Source organism: Lissotriton helveticus (assembly GCF_964261635.1).
Source record: "Lissotriton helveticus chromosome 1_1 unlocalized genomic scaffold, aLisHel1.1 SUPER_1_unloc_14, whole genome shotgun sequence".
Classification (NCBI taxonomy): domain Eukaryota; kingdom Metazoa; phylum Chordata; class Amphibia; order Caudata; family Salamandridae; genus Lissotriton; species Lissotriton helveticus.
The window spans coordinates 3,014,166-3,037,147 of NW_027611653.1; the positions used below are offsets into that span (position 1 = coordinate 3,014,166).

A 22,982-nucleotide genomic window follows, 5' to 3' on the forward strand; every position below is an offset into this window, starting at 1 on the left:
TCAAACTAATTTTCTATCTTGTTTTTGTTAATAATTTCTGTGTGCAAAGTATAAGGTCACAAATATTTTTTCTTTGTGTTCATTTAAAATATTGACCCCATTTCTACAGGTGACAGAAGCATGAACAGAAAAAAGAAGGTTTAAATTTAGCGAAATACAACGAAAAGGAATACTTCAAGGAAAGTAAGGACATTCTCACGCTCTAGAGAAGAAACACATTCTATGTGCCAGGAATGGTGAGGATGTTGGAGTGGAAGAACCTGGTGAATGTGAAAGTTGTCAAATCCCTAAAGTAAAAGGACCATAAATGTTTACCAAGTGTCAGTAACTCAGATTGAGGAGAACATTGGCCACAAATGATCCCCACGCGGTGCACTTGAGAAAACTCAGTGTTGCAAATTCTGTTTGATGGTTTATGAAAAAAACTTTGGAGACCCAACCCCTCCCCAACAGATCAGCATCCGTAGACGTGTTGTGATGTGATGAACTGTCAAAAATACTAATATCCTTAGTTTACCAGTGCAAGCATTTGTCTCTGTCTCCTGGAGATGAGAGGCGAGAAAAGATTATTTAAAAAAAAGTCATTGTAAATACTCTTTCTCAGATGTCATTATCATTTCCAATATAGGAAGATTTTCCCCCACCAACTCTGTCTCTTGGGTTGATCCGAGTGGTTTCAAAGTGTCTTGTACCTTCAAAGTGGATCATGAAACTGTCTTAGCCACTGAGCAAAAAAGCATATAATGGCACATAGAGTATAAAAGGGGCCAGTGTTACACTATTGATAATTCATAACCCTCCCTGGCATGCCCTAATCATCTGTCATTACTTGTATGAACAAACATACCTAACAGGCAAACACTAAACCCCAAAGACCTTATCAATGCCTTTAAAACTCCTAAATCAAATGTGATAAACTAGAATCACTAAATGAGACTAATTAAACTTGAGGGAATTCCCCCGGGCATAACTTGGAGAAAATGAATCCATGTGAGGCATCTTCATCAATAGAAGGGGCTCCTTGGTGAAAGGTAATAAGACCAGTTAGATCGGTGCCTTTAAAGGTAGGAAGTTAATGCTGAGTTGTAACATAAACAAGTACACAATCCGAAATCATATTCAGTCTTAAGATGGCATGTATCCAGGAACAAACCCAACTTGGAGAAACAAACAACTCGAATAAGAGCAATGACTGTGAGAACAGCTTTAGTCATCAATCCCACCTCACTAAACAGGAGAAAACTAGCTCTGGACGAAAACCCTATCAGTGTCCAGAATGCCAGAAAAGCTTCAGCCACAAATCTAGTGTCGCTATACACGCAAGAACCCACACAGGACAAAAACCATATCAGTGCTCCACGTGCCAAAAAAGCTTCAGTTTTAGTGGTAGTCTGATTAAACATCAGAGAACTCACACCGGACAAAAAGCTTATCAGTGCTCTGAATGCTGTAAAAGCTTCAGTAGCAAACACAATCTCACTTTACATGAAAGAACCCACACTGGACAAAAACCTTATCAGTGCTCTGAATGCTGTAAAAGCTTCAGTAGCAAATCCATTCTAACTGTACATGAAAGAACCCACACTGGGCATAAACCGTATCAGTGCTCTGAATGCTGTAAAAGCTTCAGTCAGAAAAGCAGCCTTACTGTACGTGAAAGAACCCACACTGGGCATACACCGTATCAGTGCTCTGAATGCTGTAAAAGCTTCAATCAGAAAGGCCACCTTACTAAACATGAAAGGACCCACACTGGGCATAAACCGTATCAGTGTTCTGAATGCCAAAAAGGTTTCTATTCCAAATTCGGTTTAACTCAACATCAGAGAATCCATACTGGGCTCAAACCGTATCAGTGCTCTGAATGCCAAAAACGTTTCTATCAGAAATCGGGTTTAACTGTACATCAGAGAATCCATACTGGGCTCAAACCGTATCAGGGTTCTGAATGTCAGAAAAGCTTCAGTCATAAAATAATTCTCACTCACCATGAGAGAACTCATACTTGGCAAAAACCTTATCAGTGCTCTCAATGCCGAAAAGGATTCAGTCAGAAATCCAACCTTACTAAGCATGAAAGAACCCACACTGGGCAAAAACCGTATCAGTGCTCCGAATGCCAAAAAAGCTTCAGATTGAAAGAATGTCTCACTAGACATGAGAGAACCCACACTGGACAAAAACTATATCGGTGCTCTGAATGCCGGAAAGGATTCAGTTGGAAATCCAACCTTACTGTGCATGAAGGAACCCACACGGGGCTCAAACCGTATCAGTGCTCTGAATGCCAAAAAAGCTTCAGATTGAAAGAAAGTCTCACTAGACATGAGAGAACCCACACTGGACAAAAACCGTATCGGTGCTCTGAATGCTGGAAAGGATTCAGTTGCAAATCCAACCTTACTGTGCATGAAAGAACTCACACTGGACAAAAACCATATCAGTGTTCTGAATGCCAGAAAAGCTTCAGTCGGAAATCCAGCCTTACTGTACATGAAAGAACCCACACTGGGCATAAACCATATCAGTGTTCTGAATGCCAGAAAAGCTTCAGTCATAAAGCAACTCTCACTAGACATGAGAGAACTCACACTGGGGAAAAACCTTCTTAGCTCTCTAAATGCTGGAAAAGTTTCAGCCAGAAATCTGGTCTCACTCAACCTGCGACAACTTACCTGGAAAAAACCTCGTCATTGTTCTAAATGCCTGAGAAGCGTATGCTGGAGATTCAGTTTGATTCAACAATAGAGAACCCACAACGTGAAAAAAAATGATCAGTTCTCTCAATGTGACAAAAACTTCAGTTGTAAATGTAACCTTTCTAAATAAGAGAGACAATGTGGGAGAATAAAAGGTGCTCACTGTAATCCCTGAGGAGGAGCTTTCAGCATCGCAAAACATTTACATGAAGCAGCTACAAAGACACCGCTCCATTGATTGTCCAACAAACTGTCTACTCAGAAAAGCACACAGCGTGGGATGGAAATGCTTGAATTAACCTCATTCTTTTGTAACTATTTGTGGCCTTATTCCGTTCAGCGTGTTTTGCTCCCCGAGTGTTAATAAGCCATGGCTCCAACCCACAAAGTCCATTTGATCCTGAATTTTGAGGCCACGCCCCCAAGGATCTGGAATGCATATAACCTCAAACTGTTTCCAACCTTAACGAGCCTCCCCAGGAAGCTGCAGCAGGAGTCCCTTTCTCGTAGGTCTCTATGTGTGAGAAGTTGGCCTGGTAGGGGATGTTTCCAATTCTGGAACCACCTACTACCTGACCAAACAATCCCCTTATGGTGTCTGGTTGTAAGTCAACCTTATTAGACAAGCTATCCTAGTGGTAGCATGGACTAAGCAGCCTAAAGGCTTAACTTAAGAGGTCGTGTTAAGCGAGCTGTTTTACCACATACAATCCTGTAATACCAAATGAAAGGACACCACACAAGTATATATTATAAAAATATATGTGTTTATTACTAAAAACAATCCCCAGTATTCTTTATGAATAAAGGGGCACAAGCGTTAAATCAAAAGCACTGTTTAAACATACAAAGTTGCACAATTATGGATGAGGGCAGGGGGCCACTCAAACCATATACTAAACAAGTGGTATAAGAGAGGCCACTCGAACAGTGGTTAGGCCTAGGGCCTAGGGAATCGCTGGGAGCAGTCAGGACAAGCAATGCTGAAGTCGGGAATGGCCCTCGGGATTCGGGAGATGTGCGGAAAGCGCACGCATGCACCAATGTTAACCAATGGTGCGTAAAAGTCAAATAGTTAAAGTTTAAGGACACTTCCGCTGAACCTAGAGGAACAAAACTTAACACACAGACCCTAGAGGTGTGCACCAGTGTGGGAACACCGGCGGAGCAAAGTTACCTCACCCACAGGAAGTGGGTGCACAGGGTCGAAGTGGCGTTGGGTTTTGACACGCAGGCTCTTGGTGCTTGAAGCTGAAAGGGCTGCAGGCAGGGTGAAGACGAAGTGTCCGGTGGAGTCCAAGGGTGGACTCAAGTTGTAGAGTACCTGAAAGCAGAGGGGACAGAGTCTGGGTCACTCAGCAGTGACCAGGGTGGAACCAGGACGGAACCAGGCAATGTCGGGCGCAATCAGGTGGTCGTCGAGGCGCTTCTCTTCGCTGTCACGTGGGCTCTGGGGCATCTGCGACGTCCAGGAGCAGGTCACGATCTGTCCCACGCAGGCTCTCACCGTCGGTGCAGTCGGCTTCCGGTTTGGAGCAAACAAGCCTTGGTAAGAGCAATCCACGCGGGATTGGAAGATGGCGTCTCACTCGGACCAGGAAGGTCAGAGTCGGGGCTCCCTTTCAGGGGAGCTGGTGTGGATCTGGAGCAACCAGAATCACGAGTCTTCTTTTGTAGTTCGTCGGCACAGGGACCACAAGCCAGCTGGCAAGTGACCGGGCCAACGCGTTGAGCCAAATCGTGCCAAAGGGCCCCACGCAGCACTCGTCGAGTGTGGAGGGCTGAACTTCGGCTCAGGAGTAGCTCAGGGTGGGGGCTTCTCAAACCCCGGTGTACAGCTTCGAGGGTCACTCGTGGGCTGCACGGTCAGCGTCTCGTGGTCACTTCAAGATGGCGTGCCCCACGCTTCCGGTCGCCTCCACGGGTCTCAGCTTTGCAGGGACTGTGGATCGGGCTGTTAGAAGCTGGGCAGGCTTGATCTCGTCGATCTCAGTCGCTCGAGTTCCGGCGGGAACTGCAACTAAGTAGACATCGAGGGCTGGATGGTGCCTGCTGCTGCAGGGTGGTCACTCCTTGACCACAAGGGAGATTCTTCGGGCTTCCACGTTGAGATGGAGGGCGAAGGGTCCAGAATATCGTTTCAAATGTTTCTTCCAGGAAATCTGATGTGCATTGGCACTGCTCCCACTCTTATTCGAATCTGGTGGGCGTGATTACCTGCTAGGTCCCCTCCTATGGGTGGGACCCAGGAAGTGGGTGGATACACCCCCTTCCTTTGATCCAGGCCGCCCTGGCACGAGGGCTGGAGTGCCCCAGAACCGGTTTGGCCGGATTATGCAAGGGGCAGCCTTGTGCGCCCCAGGCAGTGTCTGGTTTCTTTCAAACCTCCCTGCTACAATACACTATCTCCTGTCTGGAGGGCGGTGACACCCTCCTGTGACAGGAAACCCTTTGTCCAGGACCCCCTTGACTGGGTTTCGGTCAGCTCCAGGGGTCCAGACATTTGTCTGTGGCAGAGGCATCCATTTTGTGGATCTTAAGGCCTTTGGAGAAATCAACCGCATTGAAGTGAAGTAACATGTCTTACCCCTCTAGAGGGGTGGAATGCCATCCCCGTCGCCAGAACTGGCGAGGGGATGGTATTCCAAAGCGTATGACACCTTACACGACATGTTTTGATAAAGCCAAACCAGAGTTGCTAAATAACCGCGAGGATTATAAGGCACTTAATAGTATATGGTATGGCATTATCCTGAAACAGCTTAGGGATTTGTTCCCGACGGCTGCAGACAGGCTCAGCTCATGCTAGAGCTCCATCTCACATAAAACCACGCACTCAGCCTCCAGGATTGATGAGGCCTTTCTATAGGAGTGGCTCACAGGTTTACATGTGTCCAGATATAGGTTTAGACATAGGTATACTATATCTAAGCAAGGGGTGTGTACACCACCTTACCCCAGCTGAGTGATCAGCCAGTTGTGTCAATTTAAGAACCAGCCAGGGGTGGCAAAAGATATGCTGCAGCCCCTGGTAGGCCTTAGTGGCTCCTGTGCCCTGTGCACCTATAGTGCCTTCTACAGGGGCTGACAAGGAGTCCATTTCCAATTGGTGTGTACCTAGGGTACATGGAATCCATTTTACAGAGAGAGCAGATGGCCTGGGGCCCTGATTAGCAGGGAACCAGGTCAACTAAGTCAAAAAACCAGCTAAACACAGGCAAAAAAATCTGGGGTAACCATAGTCAGGTAGCCACCTTCCTACATAACCCCCCCCCAAACGAAAGGAGATAAGGCTATCCTTGGCCAGGTAAGCCTATATTGCCTGAGTGGCCATATAAGGAAGTACCTGCACTAGCATGGGTACCCCCTGTCTCATGGTCCACTAAGCAGTCCCTCACCCTTTGGGTATTAGAGGGTCTCCACCATAGGGAATCACTACCTTGGGTGTGTTTATGCAAAGTTAAAGGCTGGTTTGGATATGGAGTATTGAAGTTAGGCTCTACTAAGTTAGGGCTTGGCTTCCTCCAATTATCTTCCACCAGGTGTGCCTTTCTTTCTTTAACTGAGTTGCACTGTGCTCTCAGGGTCAGCCTCTGGCTACCTAAAGCTGGAGGCTGGGTCCCTCTGTTTGGCTTGCTGGAGGGACAGTTCAGGTTTGGGCCCCTTGGGTCCCAGGTTTGGCTGTGCCCAACAGAATCCATCTGGGGGAGGTCCCTAACTGTTTTTAAGGGGGCTCCCTCAGGAGTTTTTAAAGTTTTCACCTTACTAGGGCTACTAGTTTTGGTGCACCTAATCTTTTGATGGGGGTGCTTTATTTGACAGGGGGCCCTCTGGGTCTCACTGTCCTTCTTGTCCTCTGCAGCCCTGGGCTGGCTAAGGCAAGGGAGAGAGGGGCAGGTTACCTGCTCCAGACTGGGTCCCACCTGAGAAGGGTCCACTGACATCAGAGGTTCTGTCAGGCTAGGCCCAACCACCTCTGGGGCAGTTCCTTCATCAGGGGTAAGATCAGTTCCCTGAGGAGGCTGATCCTGTCCTAAAGTCTGGTGAGGGGGAGATTTCTCTTCCTCCTCCATGCTCTCAGTTTGTGTGGAGTTATCCATCATTTCAGGTTTCACAACACACGTGTCAGTTTGAGTTTGGGCTGTGGCCATCACAGCCCCACCAACCTTTTCAGGAGGAGACTCAGTTTGGGTTTCTGCTGTTATCATAACAGCTTTGCTATTCTGTTCAGGAAGAGCTTTTGCTAAAGATGGGGCAGGGAGTATCTCCGCCCTACCAACCTTTTCAGGAAGGACATCTTGAATTGGGGCTGTAGCCAGTACAGCCTCACTAACCTTTCCATGGGAATTCACCATTCTAGAATGGGTTTCCTGTTCAACCTCAGCCCAGGCTGAGATTTCTAAATCATTACCCAGTAGACAGTCCACAGGCAAGTTTGGTGACACTGCCACTCTCTTTGGGCCAGTGACACCTCCCCAGCTGAGACTTACTACTGCCATGGGATGATTTGTTTGGATGCCATCAATGTTTATTACCTGGTATGTGGCACCAGGTAAAAGTTGCTTAGAGGGGACTATGCCATCAGCCACCATGGTGATGCTAGCCCCTGTGTCTCTAAAAGCTTCAACTCTTAAACCATTGATGATGGGTTCTTGTCTATACTTGCTCAAAGTATTTGGGCAAGCAGAGAAGTTGGCAAACCCCATGCCAGCCTCATAAACAAGATCATTGGGTGATGGGGACCTGGATAGGCCAGGGTCCACCTGAGCTCCAACAGTAAACCCACCCAGATTCCTGGGTGTGCTTCCACTTCCTGGGGGATTACTGCTGACAGTAACAGGAGGTGTTGAAGCTGGCTTTGGAGGTATATTTTCTTTATTGTTATTCTTGGGACAACAGTTGTCTGTTTTGTAATGCCCCACCTGTTTACAGGCATAACAATAAGGCTTTTTCTCAGTTGAAGAAGTGTCTTGGGACCCACCCCCATTCTTGGAGTTTTGGGGCCCTGGGGAAGTCTTTTCTTTATTTTTATCCCCACCCTTATCTTGAGGCTTGGTAGACTCCTTCTTCTGGTTACTGTCCTGATTTTTAGGCCTAATCCTGGTTCTGACCCACTTGTCTGCCTTCTTTCCCAATTCTTGGGGAGAGGTCAGATCAGAGTCCACCAGGTGCTGGTGTAAGAGCTGGTTCTGACAATTACTTAGGATCTGCTCCCTCATAATCAAATTATACAATCCTGTAAAGTCATGTACTTTGCTGCCATGTAGCCAACCCTCCAGAGCCTTAGTAGCACAATCTACAAAATCAGTCCAGTCCTGAGTCTGTGTCTTCTGGGTATCTCTGAACTTCAACCTGTACTGTTCAGTGGTTAAGCCAAACCCATCTATCAGAACACTCTTCAGGACTTTGTAATTGTTTGCATCCTCATGTCTAACAGTGAGGAGCTTATCTCTCCCTTTCTCTGAAAAGGAGTACCATAAGATTGCTGCCCACTGTTCCTCAGGAACCTGCTGTACCATGCAGGCTCTCTCAAGAGCAGTCATCCATTTGTGGATGTCATCCCCTTCTTTGAAGGGGGGCACAATCTTTGTCAGGTTTCTACTATCATAGGACCTGGGTTTCTCTTTTGGAATATTGCTGCCACCAGTGGCATCTAAGCCACACAATTTCTGCTCTCTTGCCAAGGCAAGTTTAGCTTGAGCTAAGGTAAGCTTAGCTTGACTCAGGGCTACCTCCTCTCTCTCTATCTGGAGTCTGACAGCCCTCATTCTAGCCCTATGCTCAGCTTTCTGAGAAGCACTCATGCCTCTCTCTGATTCTCTGGAGGCACTAGAAAGATGAGAGTCCCCTGAGGGAGATCTCACTCTTCTGTTGCCTGGGAGAATCACATGTTGGGTTCTGGGGAGGTGCTGGCCCTCTCCATTCCCCAGTAGGTCCAAGTTGGCCTGGCTAAGCCTACCAACTGGAACCTGGCTACCCTGATCCTGTACTTGTTATGTTATGTTATGTTATGTTAATTGGCTCTTCTATAGCGCAACGGCTACTCACAATGGAGTGTCCCGGCGCTTTGGCGAAGAGGACCTTTAATGGAAAGGAAACATAACTGAAAATAAAAGACAACACGATTCCTAAATAAAAAGCCATGTTTTTAATGCCTTTCTAAAAGACAACAGACTAGGGGCCTGTCTAAGAGCAATTGGAAGTTCATTCCAAGCACGTGGGGCCAGGTAATGAAACGAACGCCCCCCTTGTCTGGCTCGTTTGATGGATGGAACGCGCATTGTAGACAAGGAGGCGGAGCGAAGAGCTCTGCTCGGTTGGTACAAAGCAAGGCGCTTTCTAATATACCTAGGGCCCAAATCATGGAGGGCCTTATAGGTAAGCGTCAGGCTTTTAAACAGCACCCTTTTGGCTATAGGAAGCCAATGCAATTCCTTCAGCAGATTGGAAGCACTAGCTCGTCTAGGTAGACCATAAATGGCCCGAGCAGCTGAGTTTTGCACGACCTGAAGTCTTCTTACAAGATACTTAGGAAGACCTAAATAAAGGACATTAACATAGTCCAGGCGCGACCCTACCAATGCCTGGACAATAACCCTTCGATGATTCACAGAAACCAAAGGGAGGAATTTCCTAAGCATCCGTAGGATACCAAAGCACTTCCCTGCAAGACAGGCTATTTGAGGTCCAAAAGTCAACTCGTTGTCAACAATAATACCAAGGTTTTTAGCCTTGGTACTGGCATTGGCAGGGGGAAAAAGATCCTGAGGCCACCAGTTCTTCCAGTTTGGTTCGGAGACACACCCGAAAAAGAGCAGCTCCGATTTATCGGAGTTGCATTTCAGGCCATGCCTCCTGAACCAATCAAAGACTGCCTCTAAGCAGCCTCTGATGCGGGTCCCATCAAACACCTCGTTCTTATTCTGAGTGAACAAGAGCTGGGTGTCATCAGCATAAGACACGATCTGGGCGCCAAACAACTCCGCAACCTCTGCAAGGGGGGCCATAAAGATGTTAAAAAGCAGGGGGCTAAGAATAGACCCCTGAGGGACCCCCACTTCCAGGGCTGACATAGCTGCGGAGTGAGGTGGCGCCCAGATCGTTTGACGACGGTTGGCTAGAAATGATTTAAGCCATTTCCACACCGTCCCCCTTAGACCACAATCCCAGAGTCGAATTAGGAGAGTGTCATGGGGAACGGTGTCGAACGCCGCCGACAAGTCTAACATAACCAACATGGCCTTTCCTCCTGAGTCTAAAACCTCCCTAATGGCAGTGGTGACTTCCAGTAATGTGGTCTCGGTGCTATAATTCGCACGAAACCCAGATTGAGTACTGTGCAATAAGTTGTTAATCTCGATAAAATCGGAGATGGATCGATGCACATGTCTTTCCGCCACCTTTGCCAAAGCAGGGAGTAGGGAAATAGGCCTATAGTTGGCATGTATGATGGGATCCAAAGTTGGTTTTTTTATTAAAGGAATAATACAGGCGCTCTTCCAGGCCTGTGGCACAATGCCGGCGGACAATGAGGAATTTAGAATGGAATTAATGGGACTATTTAGCACAGAGGCTATTTTGTTAAGACACGAGACCGGGCAAGGATCAAGGGGAGAGCCCGATTTCAAGCTTGTCAAATGATCCAGTGAAGCAGTAAGGCTTAGCTGCGGAAATTCCCAAAGAGTGGGAATAGCAAGAGAGATAGCATCAGGATCCACAGCCCGAGGCTGAATGGAATGAGTGGCAAGGTCGGCTTGAATAGTGGTTATTTTCTCAACAAAATAACGTGCAAGTTCATTCAGCCAAGATTCTGAATGACACTGCACATACGTGGCTAAGGATGGGGAAGTGAAGTCTCTAACAATTTTAAAAATTTCCTTACAGGAATTATCCGATTCATCTATCCGCCGTTCAAGAAAGGATTTTTTTTCACTCCAGATCATCCTATGATAGGATTTGGTCAGATCTTTAAATTTTTCTCTCTCACGAGGGTTATAGTCTTTCCTCCAAGTTCTTTCGGCTCTCTTGCAATTTTGACGTAATTCTCTAAGCTTAGATGAGAACCAAGGAGCAGAAGAACGTTTCATTCCAGGTTTGACAACTTTCTCAGGCACGAGATCCGCCAGTATGGCCGTGAGCCACTCCGTATAACGGGGTAGGTCAACTTCCACCTCACCGGACAAAGTGCAGGGTGAACGAGCCAAGACCTGGAGTAACGTGTCACTAGATAGCAGATGAAAAGGCTTAAACAAACGTTTGGCAGAACTAACGGGGTTCTGCAACTTGTGAGTCCCCACCATCTGAGTCCTCATCCAAGTCATCATCATCCTCCTCTTCAGGGGGATCAACTACAGGGGGGTTCCCTCCAGTTCCTGTATCTAGGGAAGCTGCTTTTGCCTTCTCTAAGTCATCCTGTTCTAGGATTTCTACCAGGATTAGGCAGGTGGGGCTTCTGCCCCTTTTTAACCCTCTTGCTTTGCACAAGGCAATCAAGTCTCTGCGGGTTAGTTTGTCATATCCAAAAGTTGCCTGGGTAGGGTCAACTGTCACAGGACTAGACCCTGAGGCCTTTCCTGTGTCAGACATGGTTACTAGTGAGGTGTAAGTGGTGCACTTACCTACACTAAGTGTTTTCCTACTGGACCTTGCTAGTGAGTTGTAGTCAGGGGTGTGCTACTCCCTTCAACCTACAACTACTAAGTTCAGTAGAACTTAATATGCTAAGCTTTTGATTTTATATGTACCTAGAGGTACTTGATGTGATCTTTCAATTTGATATAAAGATTGCAATGGTAAAACAACAGCAAGCTCAAATCCGCACCGCTGCTCACCAATGTGAGAAGTTGGCCTGGTAGGGGATGTTTCCAATTCTGGAACCACCTACTACCTGACCAAACAATCCCCTTATGGTGTCTGGTTGTAAGTCAACCTTATTAGACAAGCTATCCTAGTGGTAGCATGGACTAAGCAGCCTAAAGGCTTAACTTAAGAGGTCGTGTTAAGCGAGCTGTTTTACCACATACAATCCTGTAATACCAAATGAAAGGACACCACACAAGTATATATTATAAAAATATATGTGTTTATTACTAAAAACAATCCCCAGTATTCTTTATGAATAAAGGGGCACAAGCGTTAAATCAAAAGCACTGTTTAAACATACAAAGTTGCACAATTATGGATGAGGGCAGGGGGCCACTCAAACCATATACTAAACAAGTGGTATAAGAGAGGCCACTCGAACAGTGGTTAGGCCTAGGGCCTAGGGAATCGCTGGGAGCAGTCAGGACAAGCAATGCTGAAGTCGGGAATGGCCCTCGGGATTCGGGAGATGTGCGGAAAGCGCACGCATGCACCAATGTTAACCAATGGTGCGTAAAAGTCAAATAGTTAAAGTTTAAGGACACTTCCGCTGAACCTAGAGGAACAAAACTTAACACACAGACCCTAGAGGTGTGCACCAGTGTGGGAACACCGGCGGAGCAAAGTTACCTCACCCACAGGAAGTGGGTGCACAGGGTCGAAGTGGCGTCGGGTTTTGACACGCAGGCTCTTGGTGCTTGAAGCTGAAAGGGCTGCAGGCAGGGTGAAGACGAAGTGTCCGGTGGAGTCCAAGGGTGGACTCAAGTTGTAGAGTACCTGAAAGCAGAGGGGACAGAGTCTGGGTCACTCAGCAGTGACCAGGGTGGAACCAGGACGGAACCAGGCAATGTCGGGCGCAATCAGGTGGTCGTCGAGGCGCTTCTCTTCGCTGTCACGTGGGCTCTGGGGCATCTGCGACGTCCAGGAGCAGGTCACGATCTGTCCCACGCAGGCTCTCACCGTCGGTGCAGTCGGCTTCCGGTTTGGAGCAAACAAGCCTTGGTAAGAGCAATCCACGCGGGATTGGAAGATGGCGTCTCACTCGGACCAGGAAGGTCAGAGTCGGGGCTCCCTTTCAGGGGAGCTGGTGTGGATCTGGAGCAACCAGAATCACGAGTCTTCTTTTGTAGTTCGTCGGCACAGGGACCACAAGCCAGCTGGCAAGTGACCGGGCCAACGCGTTGAGCCAAATCGTGCCAAAGGGCCCCACGCAGCACTCGTCGAGTGTGGAGGGCTGAACTTCGGCTCAGGAGTAGCTCAGGGTGGGGGCTTCTCAAACCCTGGTGTACAGCTTCGAGGGTCACTCGTGGGCTGCACGGTCAGCGTCTCGTGGTCACTTCAAGATGGCGTGCCCCACGCTTCCGGTCGCCTCCACGGGTCTCAGCTTTGCAGGGACTGTGGATCGGGCTGTTAGAAGCTGGGCAGGCTTGATCTCGTCGATCTCAGTCGCTCGAGTTCCGGCGGGAACTGCAACTAAGTAGACGTCGAGGGCTGGATGGTGCCTGCTGCTGCAGGGTGGTCACTCCTTGACCACAAGGGAGATTCTTCGGGCTTCCACGTTGAGATGGAGGGCGAAGGGTCCAGAATATCGTTTCAAATGTTTCTTCCAGGAAATCTGATGTGCATTGGCACTGCTCCCACTCTTATTCGAATCTGGTGGGCGTGATTACCTGCTAGGTCCCCTCCTATGGGTGGGACCCAGGAAGTGGGTGGATACACCCCCTTCCTTTGATCCAGGCCGCCCTGGCACGAGGGCTGGAGTGCCCCAGAACCGGTTTGGCCGGATTATGCAAGGGGCAGCCTTGTGCGCCCCAGGCAGTGTCTGGTTTCTTTCAAACCTCCCTGCTACAATACACTATCTCCTGTCTGGAGGGCGGTGACACCCTCCTGTGACAGGAAACCCTTTGTCCAGGACCCCCTTGACTGGGTTTCGGTCAGCTCCAGGGGTCCAGACATTTGTCTGTGGCAGAGGCATCCATTTTGTGGATCTTAAGGCCTTTGGAGAAATCAACCGCATTGAAGTGAAGTAACATGTCTTACCCCTCTAGAGGGGTGGAATGCCATCCCCGTCGCCAGAACTGGCGAGGGGATGGTATTCCAAAGCGTATGACACCTTACACGACATGTTTTGATAAAGCCAAACCAGAGTTGCTAAATAACCGCGAGGATTATAAGGCACTTAATAGTATATGGTATGGCATTATCCTGAAACAGCTTAGGGATTTGTTCCCGACGGCTGCAGACAGGCTCAGCTCATGCTAGAGCTCCATCTCACATAAAACCACGCACTCAGCCTCCAGGATTGATGAGGCCTTTCTATAGGAGTGGCTCACAGGTTTACATGTGTCCAGATATAGGTTTAGACATAGGTATACTATATCTAAGCAAGGGGTGTGTACACCACCTTACCCCAGCTGAGTGATCAGCCAGTTGTGTCAATTTAAGAACCAGCCAGGGGTGGCAAAAGATATGCTGCAGCCCCTGGTAGGCCTTAGTGGCTCCTGTGCCCTGTGCACCTATAGTGCCTTCTACAGGGGCTGACAAGGAGTCCATTTCCAATTGGTGTGTACCTAGGGTACATGGAATCCATTTTACAGAGAGAGCAGATGGCCTGGGGCCCTGATTAGCAGGGAACCAGGTCAACTAAGTCAAAAAACCAGCTAAACACAGGCAAAAAAATCTGGGGTAACCATAGTCAGGTAGCCACCTTCCTACACTATGGGACCAACATCTGTTCATGTCTGTACCACATAGGGCTGATCTTTGAGAAAAGCTAAAGGTGATGGATGAACTGTTAGCTAATCTCGGCAACATCCCGCCACATCATTCTCTAGTCTTTGTGTAACTACAGATGAGGCCAGCCATATGCAAACCATTCTTGGCTCCACCCTAAATAGTCCTAATGACTTCTGTTCCAATGGGACACGGCCTCGTATTACAAAGATCCACACCAGTGGCCTCTTTCCATCTTCTTTTTGTTTCAAATGGAACCTGCTATCCCTCTAACCATGCCTCAGGCCTGCCAGGTTCCCTGCTTTCGCTCTTATCATCAACCTTGAACCATCTCCATATCTTGGAAGCTCCGTAGACTTCGCAGCTGTTGTAACTGCTTGAAGTTTCCCGCATGTTGATGGCCGTGGATTCAGGTTCAACTTGATAGCCCAACTCTACTCTGTCGGAACTTTGCACTTCAAGCCACTTCTGTGCACCTTCTGAGACTGATTCAGCCCAAATCCTCGCATCAAATTCCAGTGTTAATCATCACCGGAGACTAAACTTATCTTTGTCCTCTCGAGCATAGCTACCAAAGTCAGCTACAATTTTGTAGGTGACTTCCTGATTGATTCAGTGGAACTGCTTGTTTTTTATTCATTTACCTTTTTGTTTGGTTTTGACAGTTGTTTTTGCTAATTAATAATCCTTAAATCACAGCCCACCTTTAGATTTTGCTTCTGAATAATTATTAAATATTCTTTTTGATCTAAACTTGGTTTGAATCTTAAAGTTCCTTGTCTATTTCTAATAAACTGTATTGAAATGTGTGACTTCCACTGTTTTTCTTTACCTTCAAGCGTGCCTTAGGCCATTCTGCTCAAGCCACGTTACCAAAAGCGGGCTAAGAACACTTGAGTAGAAGACACATTTACCTTTGCTGACCAAAGTTTGGGAAAAGCAAAGCAGGCTGACTCCAGAAAGCACACTACCTAGCTGGAAAGGTTACTCTCTTAGGTGGCATCTGCACCACCTGTAAATGCAAAAATCAAAGATTATGAGGGAAGCTGTTGGTATCTGTGCCCCCAGATTTTGAGACTGCCGCCCTCTCTCAAACAGTTGAAAGAGCTAAAGATGCACCCGTCAGAGATTCATGTCTCAGCAACTAAGACTGCTCGCTCCTGTCATACAACACTCACACTGTTACCTGAATCACACTCACTGTGCAATGTACAAACTTTTACATGAACAAGTTGTGTTGTGCTTTGTGAAGACTCTTTCACCCCCTTTATATGTAAATGATTTTCTGTGATCAGACACCCCAGGCTCCCATCTCTTCTAGTGCGGATGATAATGTGAGAACTGTAACGAGATCACAAACAAGAGCTGTATTGAGAAATAATAGTCTTCCAAGTCACACAGTGCTTCACTGCAATTCTTTTTGATAAATATGGCCCTAAATATCTATCTAGAACTGTCTGGCAAGTAGCCATGATCCTGTGCTTAGTCTCAAGCAGGAGTGTCATAGACGTCTGAGCTGTCAACCTAACAAGTAGGGTATTTACCCAAGAAGCGGTTACTTTTCACATACCCAGAAGCACAAAATGTAGTTCTAGAATTGTATTATACCTGGCGTTTAGGGATTTCCCAAAATGGTGCGTGGTAAAATGAATAAAGGCATATGATAGTATAACAGAGGAACCTCGCCCTCCAGGTGAGAGGCAATTGCTCAGCTAGATGGGTTCAGCGGGTCATGCAGGAAGCTGGGATCGAGACTAAAGAGTATGGTGCGCACTCGACTAGAGACACTATGGCAGCAAAAGCCTTCAAACTTGGTGCTGGATTAGAGGACACTCTTAATGCTGCAGATTGGTCTTCAGATTCAACCTTCAAGAGGTTTTACTTTAAAGCGGTCGCTGATGTGCCTCAAACTACCATAATTCTCGCTTCCAGTCCGGGTATAGATGAAGAATATCCTTGCTAACATAACTGAATCTTTCAATTCTATTAAAGACACAGAGGTAAGGATTATCCCACCAAAGGACTGAAGGTCATTCACCCCACCCGGGGACATTAAATGGACAGAGGTAAACATGAAAATGTGGACAGTAGGTAATTTAGATTGTTGCTAATAGGTGTATCATATATAGGATTAGGTAAATGAAAGCATGAACAAGGGTATGGAGTTATCAATGTATGCCTGCGTAACATCTAATTACTGGTACATCTGCATTGTTAATAATCGAAATGAAAATGGATTTTATAATTGTGGAGACAGTGAAAAGCCCTGTTATTTTCAGGAAATGAAAGTACTAAACAGGATTAACTGGATCAACTGTATTGGTGCTCGTCGCTGGAAGAATGAGGGTCATGGAAAGTGATGAGGGACCATTATGGACTGGGAAGCATTGTGATTTGATGAATCTGCCTTTGCACCTTTGCCCAAGTTCTTATGGATTATTTATAAACAACAAGAGAGTGAGGAAAGGAATAAATGGGGTTATGTCCTCTTCCCCAAGTAAGTTAACAATAAACAACGTGGACAAGCCCACAAAGAAATGGGGTCACTGTAGGTGACGCATTAATTTGTACAGGAGCACAGACATCCAGTGGATGTATAAGAAGACCCCTCACCCACCAACCTAGTTGGTGGCATGCGTCATCATTGGGGTCCCAGCTGGGCTGCCAAATGCAACCCAGCTGTGCTACAACGCCTGATTACAGTGGAGCGGGTATTGTGATGTGAGGGGAGTGCTCTATGTGATGTGACAAAGTGTTAAAAATGTCTCTAAGAAAGTTCAATAAAGTTCAATTTGTAACCCGAAAAGATTCCAAAAGTTGTTGCTAGCTCCTCAATCTTAGGGAGAGCTTTATCAAGATGTGTCGTTACCACCACCACATCATCCGCATATGCTAATGCTCTATAAGTAACACCTGCAACCCTTACTGGAATGATCTCTTCAGCCCGGTTTAACTCATTCAAAGAAATATCTATATAAATAGCGAAGAGAAGTGGAGAAGAGGGGCATCCTTGTCGGGTACCTCTCTGAATAGGAAACTAAATAGATTTATTAGCTCCAAATTTAACACAGGATGTTGGATTTAAATAGAGCACTTTCAATGCTATTATTATATTTGGGCCAAATCCCTTTAAATGTAATAGGTTCCAGAGATATGACCAAGTCACCTTATCGAAAGCCTTCTCGGCATCCAATAGGGTGATCCCGATAGATGTCTTAGTAGCTTCTGCCCAGTCCATTAAGGCGATGACCCTCCGAATATGGTCTGAGGTGTCTCTATTCGGAATAAAGCCATGCTGCCATCGAGAAACTATTGTCGAAATAATTTGTGATAGCCGAGAGGCCAATACCATTGAATATATTTTGCTATCAGCATTAATTAATGAGATAGGTCTATACGACGCCGGGTTTAGTGGATCTTTATCTTTCTTAAGAAATGTCATAATTGTAGACTGAGCCCATGAAGATGGCGGTGCTCCCCTCTGTGCTTCTAAAAAGGTAGTCAAGATGTCTTGTTTTAATACATTTCTAAATACTTTATAAAATTCTAATGGGATGCTGTCAGGTCCCACGGCTTTGCCTATTGCTAAATATAACAAAGCTTTCTCAATTTCCTCCCATGTAATGTCTGCCTCGAGATCCTGCCTTTGCTCATTGGATAAACAAGGAGTCAGATTTGTAGTCCCAAAATTAAGTAGAAGATCAGAAGAGTAAGGAGAACTATCATGCTGATATAATTTAGAATAATTTAGAATAGAATTTGCGAAAAACCTCCAAGATTGACTTGGGTGTATTATGTACCTGGCCAGCTTCATCTTTTATTAAATTTATAGTATTAAAAACCTCTTTCTGTCTAATTTTTCTGGCTAAGATCCTACCGGAGTTCTCCCCCATTTCATATATCTGTGAACAATAATTTGCCATCTGATTAGCCAATTTAGATACAAAACTCTCATAAAGCCGTGCTTTATTAATGGCTAATTTTGTTTCTATAGCCCCTGTCTCTTGTGAGAGTGATATTGCTACTACTAATTTCTTCTCCCAATTCAAAACCTGTCTATAATCTGCGTCCATTTTCTGATGTATGATTTTTTGGTTTTTAATAACGTAAGATAGTGATTCTCCCCGAACCCCCGCTTTAAAAGCATCCCATACAATCTATGTTGATGCTGGTCCCCTATTAAATTCGAAAAATTATTTTATCCATTTTGACATATATTCCAAATAAGCGGGATCTAACAATAATTTCCGATCAAATGTCCATGTTCTAGCTTGAGGTGTAGGCACCATGTCAGTTTTTATTTCTATCATGATTGGATTATGGTCGGAGATTATGCGTGGATATAATTCGAATGTAGTATCCTTAATTAATGCGGAGTCAATAAAAAAATAATCTAAGCGGACAAATTTCTTGTGTGGAGAGGAAAAGAAAGTAAACCCTGGTGCAGAAGAATTTTTTGAGTAGGCTACATCCCATAAACCGTAATCCAATACCATAGATCGAATTGCTCTATACAATTTCTTCTTAACACCCTGATACACTGAGTTACAGCATATATCAAAACCATTTCCTAGGTGAAGATTTAAATCACCACATATTATCAAAGATGGCGACCATCCAGCTAGTTCTGTATTTAGAAAGTCGACCATAACTGGATCGTCTGAATTCGGGGCATATATTGAACATAATGTCCACAATCTATTATTGATATTAATACCCATCTTCCGTATTGATCCTCTTTACTACGTTTGAGAAGACCGAGGCCTTTTTTTATTAAAATTGCGACCCCCTTTGTAGTTGTCCCTTGTCGAGTACATGCTAATAAGACCATCCCTAAGTCTTTGTAAACCTGTCTATCATTCCAGATAATATGTGACTCCTGAATGCAAAGGATATCTATCTTCATAATCAATATATGTGCAGCAATTCCCCTTTTTTTCTTATTATTTAATCCGCAAATATTCCAAGAACATATTCGTAATTTTCCCATCTTTAATCAATTCAGTTCGCAGGTACATAGCACCCTCCATATATATATCTTAGCATTAACACCAAATCTACAACAAGACAGAGCATATCTAAATTTCCATAGCTGATCTGTATGCATCAAAATACTTTTATTCTTATCGAAAAGAAAGAAATCAGGCAATCTAGCACTTTTTTTGACATTGTTTGCACCCCATTGTCCCTCCCCAACCACCCCCGGCTTACTTAAAACACAAACATTGTACGTAGGCGAAAATCCTCCTCCTCGAATTAATATAGTTTCAGAAGCGGTATATTTAGGAATAAATTTAACAACTCCAGTTTCTAACATACCAAAGCTAAACTATATTTCAATTCTGAAAAAGGCCAATTCTACCCTTTAGCGTATTGACCCCCTACATCTATCTTTGTATGGCAGAAATAATGTTTTTAAAATGATCATTTTGCCTAAATTCTTATATTTATTTAGAACAATACCGCTGGAATTTCCATTAGATTTGTTTAAACAAGTGGAGAAGATGGTAAGTGGATTTTTATGGGGCTATAGGGATAACTGAAGAGCTTACAAAAAAATGATCGTTCCAAAACTTAGTGGAGGATGGGGTGTCCCACACTTTTTATTTTATTACCTAGGTGCAGTATTGCACTTTATAGCTCCTTTAATAGTAGGTGTTAAAGCCCCAATATCTCCAGCATATACACCATCTATCTACGAATTTGCTTTAGGTACAGAAGCTCGTGGCCATTTACTAAGCATTATAGAACCAAGCTACTATAAAAAAACAAAATTCAAGGTGATAATTGCAGCATACAGGGCATGGAAAATTATTAAGAAAATTACAAGGATTCCAAATTTAGTAAGATATACTCCTTTAATCTCACCACACTTCTTCCCCCCAATCTTTAGGGATCCCATTATGAGAAAATGGGGGAATAAAGGGATTATTCACCTCGGAGATTTGTGGTAAGATAATCGTATAATTACATTCCCTGAACTTCAATCATGGTTTAATCTATCAGTACAGGATTATTTTAAATATCTTCAGATATTTAGCTTTATAAGCTCTATTACCTCTTCTGAACAACAGGGTCTTAAAAAGATTGTATTGATAGATAGTCTTTATGTTAAAAAAAGGATTGTTTTTTTTTATAATGTACTCATCACAATGCTTCCAGATGATTTAACCGTGATTCAACAGAAATGATCAGAAAAATTAGGGGTGGGCAATGTCTTAATAGAGAAATCAATAGAGCTTGCAAATTCCATTCTTTTATCCGGACGTTCACGTACACAGCATTATATGGTTTTGTTTGATCTTTATTATACACCGGCTAGAGTTATGAAATGGGGAACAAACACAGGCATATGTTGTAATAGATGTACCTTGAGAGGAGCAGACGCAATACATATGTTTTACGGTTGCCCTAAACTGACTAAAATACTTAGTGAAATTCAGAGTTTTCTTTCAAATATCTTGGGCATATCAATCATATTAACATCGGAATGGGTTATAACTGGGGTTTCGTCGGCTCCTCTCAAAGATGAACATCGGTCTTTGATTTTTATCATGATGTCTGTGTTTCGAGCATGTATCACCCAAGAGTAGATTAGCTCTGAATCGCCTTCTTTTTCTATTTGGAGAGCTCGGCTACTAGCTAAATTTAATCTTGAATCAGCAATCTATGAAACAAAAGGACTGAAAAAAAAGCAAAGGGGAAAGAAAATCTGGTTACCATTACAGTCCTGGATTCATGAGGAAATGAGAACATAGTATGGATCTGGCCACCCTAATAATGTTAAAAAAAAACAACAAAAAAAAATGTTATGTTTGGTTCTGTATATACTGAAAATGTATGCATCATGCACTACGGAGAAAAAATGTATGTAATTTTTTTCTCACTTGTTTGCAATAAAATAAAAAAACTTAATTTTTTTTTTTTTAAATGTCTCTAAGAAGTGCCCTTATGAAAAACTGTAATAAAAGGGTCTTAGGACATGGTTAAAAACATAGGCAGGATATAGTGAAGATAAAAATTGTACTTGAATATCTCTAGAATAAAGGTCAACTAGTTTCAGCCTTCAACGGGTTTGTGTGGCTTTCATCAGGACCAATGTGAAGTGGCTAAAAAGGTGAAGTACCCAGAAAACGTGAAAATATCAGCAAACGTACTAAAGTGTGCTGTGAGTGTGGTGGGTACGTTGTACTTACAGACCCATGAAAGGTAGGTATTTTAACCCTTTATTAAGCTGCCATACTGATCCTGCAAAGGGGATTCCCCTATAGTCGCACATTCGTCAAGAAATGGTTCCCTCGTCTCAAACCTGCATTGCTCTCATTCAGGATCTCGCCGGCGACCCATTCCTTGACTTTATTCCGTACACTGCTGATAGATCATTAGTGATAAAGTTTCATTATAAGTGGGGTCTCTGGAAGGCTGCTAGGGATGGGACAGTCAATTACAGATCAGGAAATACCTCAATTACATTGTTACATTGTTCCACAGCATGTGATTGAATACACCTTGGCATTTCTGTCCTTTCATAGACGCCAAACTGTTATAAAATGTTCCTATTTTTAAGTGCATTTTAAAATAATTCACTTATGTGCTATTTCATCAAACCTTTCCAGATATTGAAGCAATTAGTTAATCCACACTGTCACCATTCATCTTCTTTCAAGTTACCCTTAGAGAGAAACGACCTCCCTTGTGTAAAATTGCATTTATATGTGTCTCTGACAAAGTTGCTGGCTCTATTTGCTTTAAACTGCACCACTGACCAGTTTTCCCACGTTACTAAAGGAATTTCCACCAGTCAACTATAAATTATTTTATTTTTTAATTACCTTTATTGCCCACATTGCCTTAAAGTGTTTTTGCCTTTTCATGTTCGTAAAATTCTCCAATGAGGGTTCCTATCTTGGCGTAAATATTTCTTTAAATACCCTCTATTTTTGACCAGTAATTGTCACAATATGCTTTAAAATACAATGTTTGCTATGGATGCTGGGAAGCAATTTAGAAGAGAACAAGAATGAGACCAGCAATAGGGGGTTTTCATCATTCTGAGACTGATAAAATTGGTATCACTGAGATCACTAATATGAACACTTGACATAACATTGCTAGAAAATAGTAAAACATGCTTAAAGAAACACTACATAAAACAAAAAATACCATATGTTTGGGAAGCTAAAGTTAAATGAGATATACATGGAAAAAACACACACAAAAGTAGGTCTTTAAAAGGTACTGAATCCCATTAGTTAAGTTGCATTATTAACATTTAAAAAATGCACTTTTATTTCTAAAAATGCAAGGAGTGATGTAGTGCGCTCTAGGTGAGCCTTCTTATTTAGTGGAGGAATGTTTTAGCACTTATATTTGTTCTCTCAAAAACGACTTAACTGGTGTGTTTAGTATCTTTGGGATATATATTCTTAAGCGTTGTAGTCTGCACACCCTGTAGCTGTACCTCTTCCTCCAACCTTTCTATAAATTGCATGATCGGGAGATCGGGCCCCACCGTCGCTTTTTTGGAGGTCTTTCAACGCACTGCCTTGGCGGCCTGCCCACCACCCTACCCTATTTAGATGTTTGCGGGACCATAGCCGAAAGACCGCCCCAGTGCAGCTGCCTCCACCAGGAATCTTGGACCGCGTCGACGGCCGCACAGCCAGAATCGCATGGCAGCGGGAGTCC

The 22,982-nt window shown here is 44.4% G+C and overlaps 1 pseudogene; it reads left to right on the forward strand.

The window, feature by feature from the left end:
• Nucleotides 1-2,670, forward strand: part of LOC144805559 (uncharacterized) — a 41,240-nt pseudogene extending 38,570 nt beyond the window's left edge.
• Nucleotides 2,671-22,982: the final 20,312 nt, after the last annotated feature.